Source organism: Nyctereutes procyonoides, unplaced genomic scaffold, assembly GCF_905146905.1.
Source record: "Nyctereutes procyonoides isolate TBG_1078 unplaced genomic scaffold, NYPRO_anot_genome, whole genome shotgun sequence".
Lineage (NCBI taxonomy): Eukaryota > Metazoa > Chordata > Mammalia > Carnivora > Canidae > Nyctereutes > Nyctereutes procyonoides.
The window spans coordinates 16,358,818-16,371,076 of NW_026575047.1; positions in this window are offsets into that span (position 1 = coordinate 16,358,818).

Here is a 12,259-nt window from a genome sequence, read left to right on the forward strand (position 1 = left end):
AAGTTAAGTAGACTTTGAGGGCTTCATTATCTAATTTTCAAAATATCTAAATTTTGTGGGGAAAGCTCTGTTTTCCTACTCAGTGTTTGTCAAGGGAGATGTTACTGGTATTTTGAATGGAATATATTTTTTAAGTAACCTGAATCGGATCATGCACTAAAGACCACTTAGCACCCCTGATCTCTGCCCACCAAATGCAGAGCACCCCCTTAGCCCGGTAACTATGAGAAGCAAAATTCCTTCCATACAGTTCCAGTCAGGAGGCAGGTGTTGGGAGAGTACAGAAATGCTATAACTGGACTTAAGAATAGGGTGCCATAGACCTTAAGGGAGAGTGTAAAGAACCATGATTCAATCAGCTTTTGGCTTGGAGCAGGGCATAAAAGAAAAGGAGCAGAATAAGCCAAGGGAAGTTTAGAGCACTATAAGCAAAAGAGGGTCCACCTTCAAATTCTCCAGCTGGTATCAGTGTTTTTGAGAAATGTCAACTGCTGTCTGATGACTTGTCCAGAAATATTCTCAGTGAGGAATCTCTTCTGAGTTATAATCCAGAGTTGTGCTATAGAATGAGAAGTTTGCCCAAGGTACAAATTTAGGCTCCCCAAAGTTAGAATAGTGGTAGTTCAGAAGAAAAGGGAAATGCCGAGTGAGGTCAAAGTAGTGGTTGCCATGCAGGTGCTGGTTTCCCCTTTAGCTGAGCCAAGCATGGCTTCTGTGACTCAACGTCATGAGAATGCCTCTGTGCTACGCCGAGGCATTGTGACAGACATCTCAACTTGCCCCTTCTCCCAGCCTTTCTCAGCTGGTATGTCCAATTTCCTTCACTCTGCATTTATGACCTAACATGCTAAATGATTTACACTTCAATTATGGTTATTATTTACTTCTGGTAAACTCCCACCTTTGTGCATGCTTTGTAAGGGTCAAAGAGCTTGTCTGTTGTTCATCGATGTAATCCTATTACTTAGAACTGTCTGGCACTCCATGAATGTTTGTTTTGTTATCCTTACTTTCCAGATGAGAAATCGCAACTCAGAGTTACAGTGATACCCAGTCAGTGGTAGAGCCTGGATTAGAGCCCAGACTATTCTGTATTCAAAGTCTTTTTTTCCCTCTATACCACTTTCTGCCCCTGGTTCCACCCTCCATCCCCACCCCTATAGTCCTCTATTTTCTATAACTTCAAGTGACATTTTTCCAGTTCCCTAAATACCCTAGCCTGGGTTAATTGGTCACGGCTATTTTGAAGTCTTGTTACAGCTCTTCCATACTTGTTGTAATTACCTAATTATCTGTGTTTTTCTCCAACCAGTTTGTAAGAATCTTGAAAGCAGGGACTGCGTTTTGTTCATCACTGAATTTCTGATACCCTGCAGAGGTCCCGGCACATAGTAGGCATTCAATAAGTCTTGTTGAATTAATGCATGAGTGACATCTACATGCTGACATGCTATGACTCTTCTCTTGTTCCATTTTCCTTCTGGAAGCAGCCCTCTGGGGCAGATGTCATGTTTAAAAAGATAAAAGTTAGCTTGAACTGTAAACATCTGCCCTGCCATTTATCAGGTGAGACTAGCAAACAGAGATGAAGCCATCTACAAAATTAACAGGATTCAATATTTCTCCCAAGAACATACTGCAGCTGTAAAGTGTCCCTTTCTTTGAGTTCACTGCTGCTTCTTTTTATACACTGAAACACTTTGTTTTTCAAAATCCCAGACTATTACAAACTTTGCTGTTGGGAATCATTATCAGTAAGAAAGGAATATCCCTCTCTTGTCTGGAGGATCTAAGAACTTCGACACAAAAATGCAGTCTTCACAGACAATCTAGGTGCAGGGTTTCAGAGAGAGGGTTTCTGGATATACACTGCATATGTATCTCGACATTCGTGTTTTCAAGGGAGCAGGACCCGGATCCACTTTGCAGTGCAGACCCGATGTTGGTCCATTTACACAGGCTTTGCTTTGCTGTGAGCCCATTACAATACTGAACTCCACCCTATTTCTATATCTTAAAATAACTTTATCTTTGCTTTTGTTTAGCGAGACACCACTGTTCCTTAGGTATGCAATCTTCTTTAGTGCAATGAGTCAGTTAAACCTGACTGTTGAACTTAAGGTGTGTCTCTGGTAGCATGTGGATGATTGGGCTCTGACATCTATGCTTCTGTGCTCTGGCCCAGTAGTTTTCTAACTGGCTGCACATTAGAATCAGTAGGAGGTGCCTGGGCCCCCTGAGAAATTCTGATTAAAGTCTGGGGTAGGCCCTGAGAATCAGAATTTCAAAGCTCCCCAGTTGATCCTGTTGCCAGAAAAAGAATCATTTTTCCTTGCCAAATGGCCCCAGAAACATTTGGAAGGAGCATTAAAATCCAGTTTCACAGAAGCACAAGTCAGCCCCCTAAATCAGTGTCTTTGGCTATAGAACTGAGGAATCTGTATTCTTAGTGAATACCTCAAGGATGTTTATGCACATGGAAGTTTAAGGACATTGCCTACTATTTACTTCCTGTCCAAAGCACTCTCAATTTTATTTTTATTTTTCATGATTAGCACAGAACAGAGAGTAGCATAGGAGGGAAAGAGAAAGAAACAGAGAAGGCTCTGTTCTGTGCTGAATATACAAGAACTTTCCTCTCAGTTTATGGTCGTATTTTGAGACAATTTATCTGTTCACAAGACTAAGGAGGGTGGGGCTGGGAGTTGAGGCAGGGAGATGGGATAGTTGGGAAGGAGGAGCCCTGGACTCAGACCTCACAGTAACAGAGGAATTTAAATATAGAATTCTAAAAGTCTTTCTAATGAAAATAGCTATGACACAGTCACAAAGATGGACTGACTTCCCTGGAAGCTGATTCTTGTACACTTTTAAATCGGATCCCATTAATAGACTGCACGTAAATCTTACACTGTGAATTGATATTTTTTAATCTCTCATTTTAAAGATCAAAACTATATTCTGTTACATTTTCTTGTGTGCTAAAGAATTTAAAATACACTGTTAGATTATATTAAGACTTTTTTGGGGTCATTTTCACAGACACTGAGGGCCTAGTGAGTCACAAAGTGGCCCAGGCCTAGCTCCACCTGAATGGGCCTGTGTCCTACAAGTTGAAACTGGTCTTTAGAAATAGTCAGTGCAAATGCCTAGAGGCTGCCACAAGAGGGCCTCTGTGTCTCAGATAAAATTAAAGAATCATTTAAGACTACAGAGAAAATTCCTTTATATTGTCAAATAAGTGTTTTGCCTGATTTAAAGAAATAAAGTTGTTTTAGGGTAGAGGGCATAATTCGATGTATAGTCAATGTATCATCAACGTAATAGTACATCATTTTGTGGCTAATTTCTGGTCTAATATTCAGAAATACCCAATTCCTTTGGCCTAGGGTGTGATCCTGGAGTCCTGGGATTGATTCCCGGGATCGAGTCACATTTCGGGCTTGCTTCATGGAGCCTGTTTTCTCCCTCTGTCTGTGTCTGTGCCTCTCTCTCTCTGTGTGTCTCTCATGAATAAATAAAATCTAAAAAAAAAAAAAAAAAAAAAAGAAATGAAGTATATAGAAATTTCTGCATTTGTCCTGGTCTTTATGTTTCATTATACATTCTGTTTCTTCAATCAATACAATAGAAATAGCAATGCAATCTATTATTGGCCATTGGAACTGAGGTGTGTAATTTTGTTGAAATTGTCTGGGAATAGAAATTGAAAGTACAAACGATTGGTAGTACCATGGAATAAATGTTCTTTTGATTCACTTCATTTTCCAGTAAATACTATTGATGGATGTGATTTCTGAAGAATTGTCTTCTAATTTTTGAAAGGTTTTCAATGGAGTGTTGCTTTGATTTGTCACGAATAAAAGTGGTTAACATGCATTAAAAATAAATCTCTAAATTAAGATTTAAAAATAAGTGTTATTTTTCAGAATGTTAGTTTTAGTTGTGATTTTATTAAAATATTTCCTTAGATAAATTCTAAAATAAACCAATACTTCTTCTACAAAGCGTTATAAACACACAAACCAAATGTTATGATGGCAATAGAACAGTCCCTGAATATAAAGCAAAAATAAGCAACACAGGTGAAAGTAGTCAAATATACAAAAATGACCACTGAAATGGGATTGGGTATACTAAAATATTTGCTGCTGCTTTTTGTGGGAGAATGATACATTCCCAACCCATTAATGTCACTCTTGATGATATGCTTTAGCTGTGCCCAAGGAAATGAGTCCCATGTTTGAGCAGAAACTTTTAAAAGCCATTAAGTGGTTCCATCATGTTTCTTCTCTCTCTGCGTTGAGATCAGCATTGTGCCAGTGAAAGCTCTTCCATCAGCCTGGATCTTGATACATGGAAGAGATCCAGAGCCTACTTGCAACACATAGCGTGAAACATATATTTTTGTTAGTGTGACTCCCTATTATCTGCTTGATGTAATTAATTTAGCACATAAGGAAGAAAACAATATGATTGGCTATCCATGCTATGAGGCTTTAATAAAAGGAGTTGAGCCAGGGATCCCTGGGTGGCGCAGCGGTTTGGCGCCTGCCTTTGGCCCAGGGCGCGATCCTAGAGACCCAGGATCGAATCCCACATCGGGCTCCCGGTGCATGGAGCCTGCTTCTCCCTCTGCCTATGTCTCTGCGCCTCTCTCTCTCCCTCTGTGACTATCATAAATAAATAAATAAATAAAAATTTTAAAAAAAAAAAAAAAGGAGTTGAGCCATAAGTTCTATACACAAAGCAAAAGAAGAAAAAGTGATTAGAAGTTCAGCAAAACTTCAAATACTGGAATCCCTGTGGGTACTAACAACAGACTGCCCTAGCAAATGGGGAAAATTAGAAGTCATTACAGAAATGATAAACCTAGATATTATGCCACTGTAGAAAGATTAATAATAGATACCGATTTATTGAGTGCCAACTAAGTACTAAGAACTTTTATAAGATTTTATTTATTTATTAGAGAGAGAGAAAGTATGAAAGCAGGAAGGGTGGAGAGATGGGGAGGGAGAATCCCAAGCAGACTCCCCACTGAGTATGGAGCCTGATGCAGGCCTTGATCCCACTACCCCAAGATCATGAGATCATGACCTAAGACAAAATTGAGAATTGGATGCTTACTAAATGAGCCACCTGGGCGCCCACCAAGAATTTTTTATGTATAACTTCATTTTTATAAGTATTCTTCAATTAGATGCCATAATTTTTCTTTCCTGGGTGACAAAACAAGTCTGGAAAGTTAGGTTCATTCATTTATGCATTTCCTTGTTTATTTGTTCATTTATTCACTCAATCATAATTCAATCAACAAGTATTTATGAAGCACATATTATATACCAGGTCGTGAAGTTAGGTTTTTAAACCCCTTCCTGTCTGATTTCAAAGTCTGTGTTCTCACCATTCCATAGAACTCAGTGGTAGGCAGAATTTTAAGATGACCCCCAAGATTTCCCACTCTCCTGTCAAAAACACTCTATGAAAATAATGAATACAATGGATTTAACTCCCAGGAAGAGGCTATGCCTCATGGCACAGTTGACTTTAAAATAAGATCATTCAAGTGGGCCTGACCTAATCTCATGAACTGGTCTTGCAGGGAGAAGTTAGAGAGAAACAAAGCATGAGAGAGTTGAGATGACAAAGCTTCTCAATTCCTGAAATAGAGGGGACCACATGGCAAGGATCTAAGTGTAGTCTCTGGAGAAGGAAGCAGTCTGTGATGACAGCCAGCAAGACATTAGGGACATCACTCCTATACCACAAGGAAATAAATTCTGCCTACAGCCTGTTGGAGCTTGGAAGAGTGTCCCTACTCACACCTCTGGATGAGAATATAGTCAGCCAACCCTTCGAATTTGGCGTTCTGAAACCAAGGTTGTACAAAGGACTTAGCTAAAATGTGATAGACTCCTGACCCATGGAAACTAAGGATATAAAAGGTGTTTTTTTTTTTTTAAGATTTTATTTATTTATTCACCAGACACACACACACACACACACACACAGAGAGAGAGAGAGAGGCAGAGATACAGGCAGAGGGAGAAGCAAGCTCCATGCAGGGAGCCTGATGTGGGACTTGATCCCAGGACTCCAGGATCAGGCCCTGGTCTGAAGGCAGGCGTTCAACCGCTGAGCCACCCAGGCATCCCTAAATAGATGTTTTTCAAGTCATCAAGTGTGTGATCATTTGTTACAGAACAATAGAAAACCAATGCACTCTTCTATAGATTGATAACTTTGAGTCATTAATAAAAGTAGAATTTATGTTCAGAATGATCTGCCTGGGAAGGTAGGCAAGCATGATGGTAGAGTTTAGAAATACACTCAGTCAGTAGAGGGTAAGACAAAAAAAGAAAAAAAAAAAAAGATAAGAAGTGATTGTAATACAGGATCACTAAACTCCTTTCTAAATCCAGAGCTTATGACTGTATTTCCTATGACTTTGTGACCTCTCAAGTCCTTTTTTTTCAAAATTATATTACGGGTTTTATTAATTTTGCCAGATATGCTAGTTGAGTTATTTGTTGTCTGGGTGAATGTGGCAGTTGTGGTCCACCCAAAATATAATGACTTTGAACATGAGATATTTTTCAGGGTCATGAGTCATTGAATGTAGATTTTTCCATTTTAAAAAAATTTGTTATGACTGCCCAAGTTCTGTAGTGGCTGGATGAGACCTCTTCATTCTTTCCTTTATGTGGGATTCAAAAGTCTATTCAAAAGCTTTTCTTATCAGAATAATATGAACAAATATAAGGGCACTTTCATTGTTATAGTCTTTTATTTCAATGCACGTATTTCCTACGCTAACCTTGACCTCTCCTCACTATGCTTTTCCTCTATTCTTATTTATATAGCATAGGTTAAATATTCTTTGACCATTTGAGATATTCTTGACAATCCCCATAATTTTTGTGCAAGATCCTTTGTTTTTAATTTAACCTTAGTATTCTGTAGCAAAGGCTTCATGAATAATTTTAATTTTCCCTACTCATGTATCTGTAAGAAAATATCATTTAAATAAAATACATGGAAAATAAATGACCTCTAAGAGTATTCTTTCCCTATTTCAAGATCTATGCTAAAACTTACTTGGTGTTATTTGAGGGGTTTGAACAATATATTATATAAAAGGGTTTAAGCAACACGATCTTAAAAATATACTAAGTTCACAAATAAGGCACAAAAGCTGCAAACAGGTCATCCAACCTACAGCTTTGTGAAATGAAATCTTGCCATGAGAAATTATTCTAAGCTTCCTAGGTAATGGATCTTCTAGTGTCTTCCTTGAAGAGTGCTCCATTATTCATTAGTATTTACTGCCAGGAGGCCCTCCACCCAGGTTCACTTCCTTTTTCTTTCATTATAACTTGTTGCATTGCATTATATATCTCTGTTCAAGAAAATAATCTCCTTTCTTCCTATAGATTTGGGAATGTAATTATCTTTGGATTCAGTAACATTGTTTCAATTAATGTCCCAACTTGTCTTTCTAGAAGAGAATTGCTCATGCCTTGTCTGTTTAGGGTTTGCACTCTTTAGACTAACATATACAGAATTAAAATCACCAGTCCTAAGTCAGTGAGTAGAATACTGCTCCAAAGAAGTTATTTACCTAGTTTATAAAATCTTGCTGCTAGAGGAGGTCCCTGAGTGGGTGACTTGTGACCTGGATCCAGCAACTGGAGGTTCCTCGCCCCTTCCCCTGTGTTTAGACCTTAGGCTCTGTTTATCTTGTCCTCACTAGAAACTGCCCAAGGATGAGCCTTAAGTTAGAGATGTATGGTTGAGACCATCTGGATGGTCTACATGACTGAGCCCAATTAAAGCCTCTGTCAACTTTTCAGATTTGGTGGGCATGTGCAGAGATCTACTCACCTTGCGCCTCCTAAGACAAGCCTAAGTAAGTTGCCATGCTTTTTAAGCCTGCCACCATCTGGTATGGCCTACTTCTTTTTGCAGTCTCCCTGCTCTTGATATGGAAGAGGATTCTGGTTTCAGATTTCACCTGGGAAGGTCCAGAGGTAGCAAACTAACATTTGCTGAGGAACAACTCTGCCTTTTGGAGAAAAGTCTGGATTAGACTATATAAAAATGGCATAATAGAGGCTGTGAAGCTACTGCCTTAAGACATATAAGACCATCAGTATTAGACAATAGATAAGATATCCTGAGCTCCTTGTTCAGACTCGGAAACTAATTCACTGTTGACTTTTGGCAAGTTCATTAATATCTGTCATAATTTTTTTTCACTTTATGACTGAAAAGATTGGATGTATTTGGGATATATACTGCTTGAGGGTTGCTATTTTCCTCCCTTCCCTATGTATATCCATAACAGGTAGTTGATTGTGACACTGTCCATTCATTCATTTATTCACAATCAAACAAAATCCTCATGCTTAAACTCAGCAGTTTTCAACACACTTATTAACACAGTGAAATTACCACTTCACATGAAATGATACCACTCCTGGAACAGAGGGTCTCCAAATCCTCTTCTATTTTATTAGCGTTCCACGAGTCCTGCATGGATCTTTCTGAGCAAGGAATTTTGCATGATCTTAAAAAAGGTTCCATTTTTGGGTGCCTGGGTAGCTTGGTTGGTGAGGTGTTTGTCTTTTGCTCAGGTCAGGATCCCAGGGTCCTGAGATCGAGCCCCACATTGGACCCCTTATTTAATGGTTTCTCTCAAATCAATCAATCAGTCACTCTTAAAACAAAACAAGGATCCATTTTGTTCCAGGCATTGACTATGTACTTTACTTGCCCCTGCTTTCCTTAATGCATATTAAACGTTGCTCCAAGGTAGATGGTTTTCCAGGACATTGGTGTGTAGCAGTATCTGTCAAAACACAGATTACTGGAGCCCATCCCCAGTACTGATTCAGCAGGTCTGGGTACAACCCAAGAATTTGCATTTCTTTCTTTCTTTCTTTTTTTTAGTTTTTATTTATTTATGATAGAGAGAGAGAGAGGCAGAGACACAGGAGGAGGGAGAAGAAGGCTCCATGCACGGGGAGCCCCACGTGGGATTCGATCCCGAGTCTCCAGGATCGCGCCCTGGGCCAAAGGCAGGTGCTAAACCGCTGTGCCACCCAGGGATCTCAGAATTTGCATTTCTAACATGTTTCCAGGTGATTGTGATGTTCCTGGTCTTAGGATCATACTTGAAAACCACTGTTCTCTAGAACATTCCTTAACTTAGAGTTCATGGATCTCAATGGCATCAATACATAGGATTCAGAGAGTTTATAAAAGATGGATTTATAATTGGTGCTTTAAATGAATTAATCAATATATTTATCAAAAATTTGTTTTAATTTATAATATGGTAAATATAGCTAGATAAAACCAAAATTGAAAAAAAACACCTTGAGATCTTTCATTTTTAAGAGTGGAAACTGGTCTTAAACCAAAATATTTTTCCGTAGAAAATTTATAGCCCAAAGAATATAATTTTTAAAATACCAAAAAGCCTATTAGCAACTATGTTGTCATTGCCTTTGGAATGTCTTAAGAACATCTGCATTGACAGGAACTAATAGAAAAAACAAAGGAAAAACACCAAACAGTGAACATAAATGATTTAAAAGAAATTTTAAAAAGGGCCAGTATCTTTAGCAGGCAACAGGGTTAAATGGAAGCTGGGTGGAACATTCAGGTTGAGTTGGTGGCCACACCTGTGACATGTGCTAGCACGCCAGGATGCTTTCCTGTCCTGTGAATCTCCTTTACCTGCTTGCTATTACTGTTGCAAGATGAAATATGAGACAAAGCAAAAATATTCCAGACAGGTAACACATCGAACAAAATTCTCACTAACGTATGAATCATTGTCATTAAATCATTGTCTTGGGCAGCAGAAAGCCACACAATGGAGGAGCCTGGCAGGGAATACAGAAGTGCAAACCTTGTGGTGTTGGACAATACAAGAATTTGAGCTGGATTGGACTTTATTCAGATGCTGCTCAAACCAAAGGGGCCCTGGGTACAGTCTTCCCACAGGGTAATACATCTTCACAATCCTTCCCTGAGAGGAAGTTTTGATAGAATTGAGTGGAAGATGACCTACATGGCAGCTCGAAGGACATGCCAGCCAATGGGAAAGAGCAGAGTCTAATACAACCTTTATCTACTTCAAAATAATATATTCTGTAAACACTGGCAAATCTAAAGTCATGACTAAGAGTGAAAATAATGTCAGCCCTGATATATATATATATATATATATATATATATATATATATGGACATCTTCTGTAGGAAATTGAAATACTTTTCATTCTCATTTGAAATTCCTCCTGGAAGCAGAGGTATTTGTTTGTTTTTAAAAGATTTTACTTATTTATTCATTACTGACACACACACACACACACACACACACACAGAGAGAGAGAGAGAGACATAGGCAGAAGGAGAAGCAGGGTTCCTGAGGGAAGCCTGATGTGGGACTTGATACTAAGACCCTGGGATCACAACTTGAGCCAAAGGCAGATGCTCAACCACTGAGCCACCCAGGTGCCCCAGAAGCAGAGGTATTTGAATTGTGTTACAATAATCTATTATCTGGAAAAAGGAGCACATTAGTTGAAAATTACATTAATATGGACTGATTAATATGATTGGTTCATTAGGCCCCCATAAATCATTATTGAATGGAGGATCACATTATGACAAGACTTATTGGCCAGGTGCAAACACTATAGCAGCCCCATCCTCAAAGAAGCAACTAGATAATTATTTCCAGTTATTAGTAACTTGTGGTCCAGCTGTGGGCAATTGGTTATCAAAACACATAGAGATTCTCTCTTTCGTTCATTTATATTTCCCAAATGCTGAAAGCAGCACATAACTGATAATTGGTGTTCAATAAATATTTAATGAATAAATCTATTAATTCAGCTTAGATTGCAAGTAAGACAAAATTTAACTCAAACTAGATTAGATAATAGATAATCTAATTCAAACTAGATTAGTTAACAGAGTGAATTTAGTAGTTCTCACACTGATAAGTGCATAGATTGGGAGAGATTTAGAGCAGCCTCTCCTATAAAGGGGAGCTTTAGAGTTCTTATTCTAATTCTCAAAGATTCTCTCAAAACTACTTTTATTAATGAGTTGCCTTTGTCCACACGCTCTCTTTACCCATGATTGTAGCATACTAGCTTCTTTCACATGTGTCTGAAAGGAAGGAATCTCATGCAAAAGCAGTGATCAAGAGCCTTCCTCTCACAGTATTTGGATCTTGAACATATCTTCATGACCAGGAGAGTGCCAGCTGCTGGGACACTCATGAGAACAAGGAACAAAGCAATCAACATATCCATGCACACTAATGATGAGCATCATCTCTTTTCCTTTAGAGTTCTGGTAACATCAAGCCCCAGCCTTGGGAGAGACAGTCACCTTTCTTCTACACTTTAGCATTAATAATTTCCCTCCACACTGTCATGGTTATTTAACAGAAGAAAAGAACAGCTTAAACAAAACATTTTCCACTTTTTTAAAAAAGATTTTATTTATTTACTCATGAGAGACACACAGAGAGAGAGAGTGAGTGAGAGCGAGAGAGAGGCAGAGACACAGGCAGAGGGAGAAGCAGGCTGCACGCAGGGAGCCTGACGTGGGACTTGATCCCGGGACTCCAGGATCACACCCTGGGCTAAAGGCAGGTGCTAAACTGCTGAGCCACCCAGGCTGCCCCATTTTCCACCTTGTTAGACGTTTGGCTGTGATCATCAGAATCATTGTTGAGTTTTCTAAAAATTCAGGTTCCTGGGCCCAGAGCTGGTGATTATGATTTTGTTAGCTCCTCATGTAACTCTGATAATCAGTCAGGTTTCAGAATCATCACTAAAATGCTCTGCAAAAATGTATGGTAAAATATTTGAAACTACAGAGCTTGTTTGTATTCTGTTTGGCAGTCATCCTTATAACACCGGGTACCTGCTTATCTTTGCTTTCCCTGAAATTGTTAGCATATTAAAAGCAAAGACTGTTTCACCTATTGTATACATCTCCTTGTTATCCTCATACTTGATATTTTGTGAATCAAATTTGCACTGGACAAATTTGATTGAGTTTGACACAACATCATAAAGGAGAGGGGTGGGGGTTTAAGACCAGCACATCTGGAAGGCCCGTCTGGCTTTTGGAAACTGAGGAATCCTGCCTCACATTTCACTTAGAAACCACCCTGTAGATCAATCAGGAGCACTACTCTTTAAAATAATTAAGGAATGTTTAGC